This window comes from Oreochromis aureus, linkage group 2 (genome assembly GCF_013358895.1).
Source record: "Oreochromis aureus strain Israel breed Guangdong linkage group 2, ZZ_aureus, whole genome shotgun sequence".
NCBI lineage: Eukaryota > Metazoa > Chordata > Actinopteri > Cichliformes > Cichlidae > Oreochromis > Oreochromis aureus.
In genome coordinates this window covers 2,289,798-2,302,011 of record NC_052943.1, presented here as the reverse complement: position 1 = coordinate 2,302,011, position 12,214 = coordinate 2,289,798, and positions in this window count along the sequence as shown.

Sequence of the window (12,214 nt, the reverse complement as noted above, 5' to 3'; positions counted from 1 at the left end):
ATGAAAAGGAGCCAGTTGAGGTGTTTTGGGCATCTGACTAGGATGCCTCCTGAGCGGGTCCTAGATGAGGAGGCTACAGGCAGAGATTACATCTCTCAGCTGGTTTAGGAACAGCTTGGTGTTTTATTTTAAGACTATATTGCAGGGTCAGCACACCTCCCCATATTTCATGGCCACCCTTTAAATAGATTTTCAGTCACCATGTGCTGCCCAGTGTCCACAACGAAAAAGCTGGATGACATTAAAAAAAGTCTTTTTTTTTTTCTGCTTGCGTAGTGCGAAGAGCTGCAGAGAGCTAAAGAGTTGAGCGATTACTGCCTGCAGCTTTGAAGTGACACCTTCGTCAATACACAAAGTCATTTAGTTGCCAGTTTAGAGGGCTGCAGCTGTCTAAAACTAATGCATTCAAGTGCTACAGCACTGCAATAAATGTTAATGTTCACATTTTATGAAACTGATTTTGGGAAGGGCTGATTCTGCTTTAAAGATTGCGCTGGGAGTGCTCGCACTCTAACAGTGACAGCAGGTTAGGTATTAGCCTCTCTGTAAAAGTGTTTCTTTTATGTAAGAGTTGTGCACTAAACTTAATTTTGCCCTGTGTGCACACTGCACAAGTGCATGTTTGTGTACAGCGGCACTCGCTGACACGCAGAGCACGGTTGAGGGAGACAAATCACCTTTCTGGCCCTTCACGGCATGGGACAGCTCTTTGACAGAAGAACACAACACACAACAGTGCTGTGACACACACATATACATACCCTCGGTCCCTCACTAGATTCCTGGGTAGGGAGGCAAGCGACAAGCTGTCAGTGTGAGAGAATCTCTTCTTAATTAGCAACCTATTCTGATGACAACAGACTCGGGTCAAACTGTGCCGGGCTGCGTGTGTGTGGGCGCTAAGGAGCGTCGTTTGACTTCCCTCCTCCGTAACACGTCTGAGAGCTGAAAACACTCGCTAATCACTTCTGAGGCACACACCCCCACCGCCGTCACCAGCAAACTCACCCACGCACACACAGTTCATGATGCGTGCTGATGGATTGCACCCAGCGCGGGCAGCGTATAGCTGCTCTTCCCTTTTGTTTCTTGTTTGCTGAACAGATGCTTCATAATGACGCACACGCAGGCAAAACCTGGAGCTGCTCCATTCAAAATCAACAGGAAACAGCCTTTGTGGATTCACTGCTTGTTCTCCTAAATGATGACTTGTTGCGATGAGTCCTTTATCTGCAGAAAAACGACTTATTTTTTTTTGTTTTTTAAACCAATCAGTTGAAATGAAGGCATCATTTTATGCCAGAAATAACCTTCTTCACATTAACTTTGTCCAGTCAGCAGTCTGACTCGCTGCTCTCTTTCCATCAACAGTGGCTACATGCTACATTCAGCCAGCTAAAGCTGAAGGCTGCACACTGGTGCAGAGGCATATCTTTGAATTAATGGCCATAAGGTTGAAGGTTGCACAGAAGGCAACTTTCCAGCTGTGTATGATGCTTTAAGTGGTTAAGTGCACATGATTTAATGATATCATTTTGTGTTTTACAATGATGTCAGAAGAGGTCCAGTTCTACGAGTCACTCGTCTGCAGCTGGGCTTTAATCCAAGCACTTGAATGATGCAATGGCTGCTTTGAATGGTGTCTCTTTAAAAAGTCACATTACGCTGAGGCTGGAAAGTGGCGTTTCACTGCTTTCTCTCAGAAAAGGTTTCGTGAAAGGAGTAAGTCCGGGTGAGAGTTACAGTGAGGCGGCGGTGGGAAGACTGAATATATGAATCGATGAACCTGAACCTCAGTCTGCATTTGCACGGAAAATGACGCGAGCAGCAGGGGCAGAGTTGCTGATTTAAATGTACAGCAGCTTATGCTAAACGGAGGATGCTGTGCAATTATTTTTAATCACGTTTGTGCATTTGCAATTGCACATTCCTCACTGGTGAAGTTGAAGTTGGGGCCAGCTCCAAAAGTGAATCACCACAGACTCCCGTGTCAAAAAGCCCAACTTTAGCCATGAAAATGACATATTTAAAGCCTGTAAACATTTTTTGATCTCTATGGCTAATTTCATCCTAGAACTCATCCAGGTGGATTTGGTTAAGGTTTAAAAGTAGAGATGTGACCACTGTGTGCCGACGTAGGCTGCTATAGTCAATGGCTGTTAGCTACATGTCAGTAAATTAGAGTCACTCTTCACTGTGGACTATTTTAATGGTATTTCTGACAAACTGTGCCGCCTGCTGTTTTGTAAAGATCCAAAAACTTGGTGTTTCAGTTTTGGGAAGTGAAACTCTACTCACTGTTCTAAAGTTTCTCTGTCTTTTGCTTAGCACTAATTCAAAGTTACAGCTCAGAGATGTAGCTTGCTAGCCAAGCTTGTTAATGTCAGGTGATAACTTAGGACCACCCTCTAATCTAAATATGGCCACTCCTGGCTCCAAAAATAAAACCCAATAAGGCAGGAACTAAAATGGGTATAAAAAATAAACGTTGGTACCTCGGTGGTAGCGCCCTGCTTTTTATATGCAGCCTGTGGCAAAGGAACGTCTTAAACAACTCTCAGCTATTGAACTCTAACTTAAGTGTATTCAGAGCTTAACTCTAAGCTCTTGCACAACAAAGCTGAATTAACTCCATGTGGCTCTGTGGAGGAGACCAAAGCCCACTGAGACATATACACTGTGTCTGGGAAAAAGAACATCTAGAGGATGATGCTTAGAGTCATTTAGTTTTACAAAACCTCTTTGGATGGATGGATTTTTTGTACTCACAGATGAGGCACTATTAGGTCAGCAGACCATAAGATTAACAGCTGTGTTAGAAACCCTCTCTCATACATGCAGGTATGAGATTAAACTTATTCTGACCTTTCTTTGCTCTCCCATTACAAACTCTGTACTTGGAAAGGTTAGTGTACCCGTCCTGTCAACCAAAACCTTGTAAAAAATAAGTTGGTTGTCCATGTTAAGCTTCTGCTATGCATGGCTATTACAAGAGTGCAATATTAAAGGTTTTTTTTTTTTTTTTTTGGGGGGTTCTTCTCATCTCTAGACAGTTTGAAATATGCCTGGCACTATTGTCACTCAAGAATAAAAACAATGTGACCAAAACCGCTCGTTTTTCATTTCCGTCAGAGGTAGCATATTTCACGAGTTTTATTTATCAAATAAACGAGTGGAAGTAAAAACTAATTCAGATATTTCAAAAATGTGAGGTTAGACAGCTGACAGTTGGGTGGGAATGCCGCTGAAGTGTTGCTGGCTGTCTCTCCTGCCAAAAGCTGCCTGCCTGTGTCTGTGCGCATGGAGCCCTGCTAGCACTGCTGCCCCTTCTGCTGCCATTATTTAAATACTTAACGCCATAAAGAGATACAGAATAAAAAGAACAGAATGGGGCCATGAGGCAGCAGTAAAGAGCTTGTAATGGACTATAAAACAGCAGTAAAATCCACACACTTACCTTTACAGTCCAAATAGGACACACACACACAGAAAAGCCGTATCTCTATTTGTCACAAATTGCCTTAGCCTGACACAGATCAAATGATGGTGATAAATAAACACACATGCACCTGAACAATTGTATCGAATGATGACACAAAGGGAACCGTTGTCTATACAACACCTACCGCTGTGTGTAAAATTTGCTTCAGAAGTGATTTTCGGTCTGCTGGAAAATGTCAATAACTGTAATAAAGGAAAATAGAATTGAGGAATACAAATAGGAATAGATATTGAAGCAGACAACGCACACAGGCCCGATGAAAGTCTTTGGCACGGCAGTTTGGGGATTTGTGTTTCAACAACACCCTGTATGATATTATCATCCAGACTGGTCCAGTGAAGCACACTGCCACCATCACCAGTCCTGTTGGGTACATCCATGACTCTATTTCTAAGCAGAAACCAAAAGTTGTGACTTCTCGGGCAGGTGGAAAGTAATTCTTCACCATAAAAAATGTTTTGTACAGTAAATGTTTGAATGAAAGTGTAAGTTCTGATTCATAGTTTAATTAATTAACTTAATTTAATTTAATACGGGGCGATCGTGGCTCAAGAGTTGGGAGTTCGCCTTGTAATCGGAAGGTTGCAGGTTCGAGCCCCGGCTCGGACAGTCTCAGTTGTTGTGTCCTTGGGCAAGACACTTCACCCGTTGCGTACTGGTGGTGGTCAGAGGGCCAGGTGGCGCCAGTGTCCGGCAGCCTCGCCTCTGTCAGTGCGCCCCAGGGTGGCTGTGGCTACAATGTAGCTTGCCATCACCAGTGTGTGAATGTGTGCGTGAATGGGTGAATGACTGGATATGTAAAGCGCTTTGGGGTCCTTAGGGACTAGTAAAGTGCTATATAAATACAGGCCATTTACCATAATTGGATTAATAAAGGAAGTGTAGGAACCATATATCCTTCACCTAATCCAAGCTTCTGCTCCTGCCATAATTTTCTGGAGGACTGAGATCTGGAAACTGAGTAGGCCACTCCATGAGCTTAACGTGCTTCTTCTTCAGCCACTCCTTTGTGGCCAAGGTGGAAGACCCATCCACAACCCCAAAAGGTTGATTCTATTCATCTGGACATTTTCAATGGGAGAAACATTTCGTCACTCATCCAAGTGACTTCTTCAGTCTCAGCTGAAACTAGAACCACTGAATGAAAAAATGGGCTGGGAGGTCAGTTCCTTGATCATTAATATGCAAATTCTCATGACCATTGATCAACAACTACTGATCAAAGACCAGAATCAAGAATCAACCTTTTGGGATTTACTTACCTGGATGACTGAGCATGCATCAAGACCCATCCATCACCCATCTTCAGTGTTCTGCTGAGGGAATAAGGTTCCCGTTCAAGATTTTACGTCCATTGTCCTCTCACTGTATCTTTGGATCATACTCAGCACTTCTCTTCCTCCAAACATGATCACGTTGGAGAGACGCTGATGCCAAAAAGCGCAATTTTGGTTTGATCTGACCAAAACACTTTCCCCCCAAGCCTTCTCTGAATCATTTAGATGTTCACTGGCAAGACCCGTACATCTGCCTTCTTGAGTACGAGGACGTTTGTGCGGATGTGTGGAGATTTCAGTCCATCACGGCGCAGTGTCTTACCAATGGTGTTCTTGGTGACTTTGTGGCGATCGTGGCTCAAGAGTTGGGAGTTCGCCTTGTACCGGTTCGAGCCCCAGCTCGGACAGTCTCGGTCGTTGTGTCCTTGGGCAAGACACTTCACCCGTTGCCTACTGGTGGTGGTCAGAGGGCCAGGTGGCGCCAGTGTCCGGCAGCCTCGCCTCTGTCAGTGCGCCCCAGGGTGGCTGTGGCTACTACGTAGCTTGCCATCACCAGTGTGTGAATGTGTGTGTGAATGGGTGAATGACTGGATATGTAAAGCGCTTTGGGGTCCTTAGGGACCAGAAAAGTGCTATATAAATACAGGCCATTTACCATTTGTTCCCAACTAGCTTTAGATCATTATTATGCTCCTCCCATGTAGTTTCAGGCTGATCCACCACCTCCAGACTGAGGGTGACTGATGGTCATTATATATCCTTTGACAGCTCTTTGGTGTTCCCAATGGTGGTGGAGAGATTGGAATGGAAGAAGTTAATTCCATGGATAGGTGCTACGCACACATAACAGGCTGGCATCAGTGTGTCTGTCATCGAATGATTGACTGTCACAGTTGTCTCTAATTCTGATTCACATATTGTGAAAATTTAGCCGCCACTTAAGAAAACCAAAAAACAAACAAATCCCCTCCTTCCACCCTCCTGTCACCTTCATTCCTCATCGCTTGTCTCCAGGCTACACGCTCAAACTCTGTTTCCTCTCACCGAAATAATATTAAAACAACCCTAGCAGTGAAGTAGAAAGAGGGGAAAAAATCCCTCTGTCTTCATTCAGGCCGCAGGCGAGACATCAGAAAGTAGACACCCTAGTTTCACAGTAATCTCTGTGCTGCTACCTGTAATCTGTACACTGAGACACAGGCTCGAAGCTAAAGCTCTCCCGTGTTTCTGGAGGGGAAGATTCAATTCTTAGACTTTCCAGCGACAACATGTGTGCGCCTGTGTGTGTAGCAAATACAGTTGATAGCACTTTGAGCTATTGTTCAATTAAAGACAGTTACTCCGTCTTCTTCTGTGTCTCTGTTCGCTCATTCTCATTCCGAGTCCAGCTCTCATTTCCTCCGTCCCTCTGTTACTCGGGGAGAAAGGGAAGGGAGGAGAGAAGAGGGTGGGTGGTTGTTAACCTTTATAGAGATGCCACTTTGTTGATTTTCCTCTGTGTTTCATCACACACTTCAACTAATTAAAGCCATCAAACACACACTCACACACAGCTACAGGCATTTCTTAGTCTGCTAATTAAAGCATCTGTTTTTACCTGATCTCTACTTCAAATACTTCCCTCTTTCTCTCCATCCCTCCATCACCACATCCTCCGTTCAGCATAAGCTGCTGTACATTTAAATCAGCAGTTCTGCGTCTGTGCAAATGCAGACTGAGGTTCAGGTTCATCAATGCATTGATTCAATCTTCCCACCGCTGCCTCACTGTAACTCTCAGCCTCACTTCCTCCTGTCGGTGAAGACGCTCTGTCATCATTATAGTAACCTCTGCGCAGTTCAGCAGGCCCTTCCGGGATTTCCCTCGAATTTGGACTCCTCACTTCCACGGACTGAAATTAGATTTCTGCGAGAAAGGTGAATCAGAGTTCAGCAGATGGTAGATTTTATCGATTTAAAGCGTGAAAAGAAACGATAAGCATGTCAAACAAAGGAGCCAAATGCTCTTACAGATAAATGCTGTTAAATTCTCACCAGTAAAAGCAGTGATTTCCCAGCTTTCGTTAAAGTGGCCGAGTGACTTGACAAGCCAGCTGCTACAAAACGTCCAGTTGTCTTTTCTCTTTTTTTTTTCCAGTGGCTAATTAAAGGAGCAATATGATGAAAGAGGTTGTCAAATTTAAATGCTGACACTCAGAAAAAGACTCACTCAAAATGCTTTTTCTTCTGGTTTTCAAATGGACTAAACAAGAATGGTATTTCTTTCATTTTTGATTTTTTTTTAGTTTTAGAAGCAGCTGAAAATGTTAAAATGTTAATATCAACTGTGAGACGGGAAGTCTGGAATCTTAAGTTAAACTTTAAATATTGTTATGGGGAACGGTAAGGGATAGAGGCTCGCAGGGAGGTAACGTGTAGCGCGGACCAAAATCGTGTTTGTCAGCTCCTGTCAGGCGGTGACGCTGAAACAGAAGAAAGGTGGAATCTACCATAGACTGTATATAAAAGATGGATGTAGCCCTGAGCTAACCTTTAGCATACTGTGGATATCGTCTTTTTCAATGTTAAAAATTAGCATAATTTAGAAAATGTTGTATTCTATATGATGGTTTGAGACCATACACTCAAAAGACAATTTTTACTGAGGTCTTACCGATGAAGCAAGCCGAGACCTCGACTTTGTGGATGTCTCTCTGCAGCCAGTCGCCCTCTGCTGGTGATTTAAAAGAATGCAGCCTTAACACAATTCCAGGTTGGCTTCACTGACCCAGAAGTCACGTCTATATTTTTTACTTTCTATGACTCTTAAGGGCCATTTTTACTAGCATGGTACACCACAGCAAACTGAGCTTTGGCATTTAAAAAAAAGTATTCTCAGTATTTACAAAGAGAGCACAGTGACAACAAGACTGCGTGGAAAGCACAAACTATAAGGAGGAGAATATTTAAATCAAGCCCACAAACTGATTTACTAATGTTTGCGACATGCAATTTACTGCTATTTGCACCTAAACTTAATGGTGAAACATGCATTTCTTATTTTTTGTGCTTGATATTAAAATGAACTGACTGTGTCTATGTTTAGAAGCAACTTTTGTAAATCACCTGTGAAATTCACCACACCTATGAGCTCTAGTCGAGGATTTTGCCTTGTTTAGTAAATTTGGCCTTAAATCTGCTTTTGTTCAAAAGGCCACCAGGGGGCAGCTCCTGTGGTCACAAATTGAAGTCGGGTTGTGTTGAAGTCAGTCCGCTCCCTCCATCTAAACCCTCAATAAACACATTTAAGATGCATTTACGGGCTCAGTTTCTACTTATACAACTCACTGAATCCAACGTGATGTATATTTTGTCAATTATAATCCCCATTAGTGTTCAGAAGAACAACAAAGCAGAGAACTGCAAGGTTGGCCTGCCATAACGCACTAAGGTAACTACAATATAAGCATGCATTGTTCTTCACTTCACAGATCTTACTTGTCTGTACACCAGGAAAATATTCTAATGTGCCAGTGTTGAACCAAAAAAAAGGAGAAAGAAAATAGTAACTGTGTATCTGTACTACTGACTCCTGCAGCATCTTTTTGTTTCTTTTTAAACACAAAAGTTTTAAATCTGGGAGCTGACCACCTACTCGCCGTGTGCGTACATTGTGTAACGCCTACGCAGTTCAAACAACAGGCAGCAAACCCCGGCCCTGGGGATGTGGACTGTCATGAAGTGAGGGTAGGACACAATGCGAGGATGACTTAAGAAGCACACAATTCATCCGCTGATCTTTGTTACGAACCCTCCGCTGCGGTCATGAAGGTTTAGGGGCGACTGTAAGACCGAGATCAGAAAAATGTGGACGTGCTCATAGAATTAGAATCCAGACAGAGCCGCTGCTCCTTAGTCTTAAAGACCGATAAGGACACATCCCAGGGCACGAATTTCAAAAGGACAAGACCCCGAGACAGATCCGAGCAACAAAGGAGGGATTACATGTCCCACAAGGCATCGCAAAGCCTTGGAAATCACCCAAGAAGAATTGGGTAATTTAAAAGGGAAGATTTAAAAGGATGGAACCAGCAACACAGGCCTTTTTGGCGCTACTTCCTCGATGACTTAAACAGGTGATAAGAAGTGGGTGGATGAAATTCTGTAACATCGGGCACAGATCAGAAGAACCTTAAGATGTTGAACAAAACCTGGACTCAAACCAAGCCTAGTTTGAATTCTGATGTGAAGGTTTTTGCCATTGACGGCTGAAAAATGTGTCCAACAGGCAAAAAATGGTGAGGTTAAGCAGCAATCACGCACTACAGGCTGTATTTCCTCAAAAGTCGCAACCCTTTGCAGCTTTAACCTCTCTTATCTTCCATTTTACATCCCTCTCTTCCTCTTTTATGGCCGCTGCTGTCCTCTGTGCGAAATAACAATATATAAAAAAAACAAACAAACAAATATTTGGTTTGCACTCAGATAGCAGGAAAATAACCTGTATTTCATAGTCTGCTGCGCAACATGGTCGAAGCAAACCATCTTTTCTGTCAGAAATCCATAACTCTGCAGGATGTTCACTTCAACCAATCACAAAGCGAGAGTCTTGCCAGTGCTCCCCTCCATCTCCCCATGTCCCTCAACGATTTTTCCCCCCCTCCTGCAACACACACACACACACACACACACACACACACACACACACACACCCTGTCGAGCAAGAGACTCTGGGTTGGCAAATGAGTAGCGCTGTCATTTGTCAGCTACATCCCAGAGGTAACATAAGGGATAGGCCACACAAGTGTGTATCTGCACAGGCAAGTGTCTGCGTCTGTGTGTGTGTCAGCTAAAACGGGCGTAGCGGTGATGTTGTATGGAATGATCAAGCGATTGATCCAAAATTTAGTCCAATGCTTCCCGGCTTGAACTTCACGAGTGACAAGGGAGAGGAGGAGGAGGCGGGGAAGGGGATGAAGAAGGAAGGAGTGGTGTGGAAAAAGGCAAACAAACAAAGAAGAAGTGAGTTTTCCTCCAAGGCTGAAGGTGATACACCACGGCCAGAGTTCACAGTCTCAGTCTGCATACATTTAAATATGTTCTCATCTTTTTAATCATACTCACTGCGCCCACTGAAATGAGCCCAGCCTGGCTCATGTGTGTGAATATGTTATTTCACAGTCTGAGATTTATTCTTGGGAGAGAGCCTCTTTAACTTACAGTACCATGAACTAGTCCAGTGTAATGCACTACTGCCATCCAGTGGTGGTGCAGTGGAATCGCTGGCTTCCAGTAACAACTTTAAAAATAGATCGAAAATTGTATGCAGAATCTTCAAAAAGCTTTTTTCCCCTCTTTGTGTTCAGTTTGAACTATGGCAGCCCTGTTCCCCGAAACACTCAGATATAGATGTGCAGAGATCATTTATATCATTCATATCCACACATGCACGCTGTCCCACTCAAACTGCATTGGGCAGTGCAGCCCTGATATCATCCATTACACAGTGATCTCCACTAATAGGGCACTCCAGTGGCAGGCTAATTCAAGAGACTGATTAGCATAAGTGAGCTATGGCTTTCATTAGCCTTATCAAGGATTCATAACGCTGACCAAAATGAATGGGATCCTCGGCACGCTGTCCGAGGCGAGCACCGAAGTCATTTACACAGGCGGCATTTTCTCTGCACCGCTACTGACACACACACACAGACACACACACACTGTGAGACAGCACACGTGTAGTGTGCCCGTTTTATCTTTAAGGAAATGGAGGCCACAGTTGATTGGCCACTGGATTTGATGACAGTGAGACGAGTTGTTGTTGCCCCGTTCTTGTCTGATATAACATTCCAGCTGCTCAGCAGTCCCGGGTCTACTTCTTCTGCATTTTTTTTACATTTCATGATGGGTTTATTCTACCACGAAGCAGTGCTGTTGTAACAGATGCAGTTTAGTCTTGCTGAAATATGCAAGCTCTCCCCTGAAAGAGAGATAATGTGGCGGGGAGCATATGTTGCCTAAAACCTGGATATACCTTTCAGTGCTGATGGAGCCTTTGCCAAGTGCAAGCTGCCAGGTTTATAGGTACTAGAATTGGATATCTCAAGACTGGTCTTGGTTTCGAGACCACTTTTACGTGGTCTTGGTCTTGTCTTGGTCTCACTGTCTCGGTCTTGCTGTCTCAGATCGACATAGTGGCCGGGAGATTTGGAGTCAACAGTATCCATGACACATAACGTAACTTCGATAATGTGTCATGCGCAAAAGCATCAGCTCTAAGAGCCGTGCTTAGAGAGTGCTTTGTAGTGAATCAGAAGAGTCGACTCCCATTGAGCGAGAGCCGGCTCCTCAATTTCCTTTTGCTGCTCAGCTCTTTTTTTTTTTTTTTTTTTTTTTTTTTTTTTAACCTGTCCCGTTTGGCTCTTTTGCCATCAGAATTATTGTCTAAAGGCGAAGAAAGATGCCCAACGGATTTATTTTTTACCAAATGGACCATCCCAGCCTTGCCGTAATGGTCCATCTGATTCACCTTTATTGTTTATTTTATTTTCACTTGCTGAATACGGGACAGACTTGACTGGTGGAAAGAAAGGGGAGAAAGAAAGAGGGAAAGAAAAAAAAACAGCTGAGAAGAGGGACGGGGAAAAAGGGCAAAAAACAAAAACCAACAGAATAAGCAGACAAAAAAAAAAAAAAAATATATATCGATCACCTGGATCACCTGTTGAGAAAGAAAAAGAAAGCAAGCAGAAGAAGACAAGAGTAATAAACAAGATCACAATGATATATGGGAATATGACAGTAAATACTAAATATTAAACATTATGGTGCAGCACGTGAGATCGACAGCGCACAGTGTGCTTTGAGGTAGGAGCCCAAAAGGGTGTAGTTTGTGTGTGTGATCACCTGTGTGTACACCTGTGAGCATGAACGCGCTTGTTTTTAAGAGGTTCCTTCATGTAATGATCTGCTAGAGGGTGTGGGGGGCCACTGCCCCGACCTCCAGGGCATGAAGCAGGTATGGAGGAGAACAAAACTCCAGACATCCAGAGGCCCCCAGAACACAAGAGACCAAGGAAGACCAACAGAGGGGCAGCCGCAGTGGCGCGCCACTACTTGCTGCTCAGCTCTCACACAGTGGCTCAGCTGTGCTCCAATCCCTCCATATTGTGGCCAATCACATGCGAGGATATAGGATAATATCATTATGTGAAAAACAGAGAGGGTGAGAGACGTGACAGCGGTGAGGAGGGCTGTGCGAAAGCAAAAACACATAAATATGCCTGACACCCGTAAACAAAGCAGCATCTGGCTGCAGTTTAAAGACGTTTTTGTCTCGGTCTTGGTCTTGTCTTGGTTTAGGCGGTCTTGACTACAAGTCTAATAGTTACCAATGCACCATCAGAGATGCAGGCTTTCGGACTGAGCACTGATAATAAGTCAGATGGTGCCTC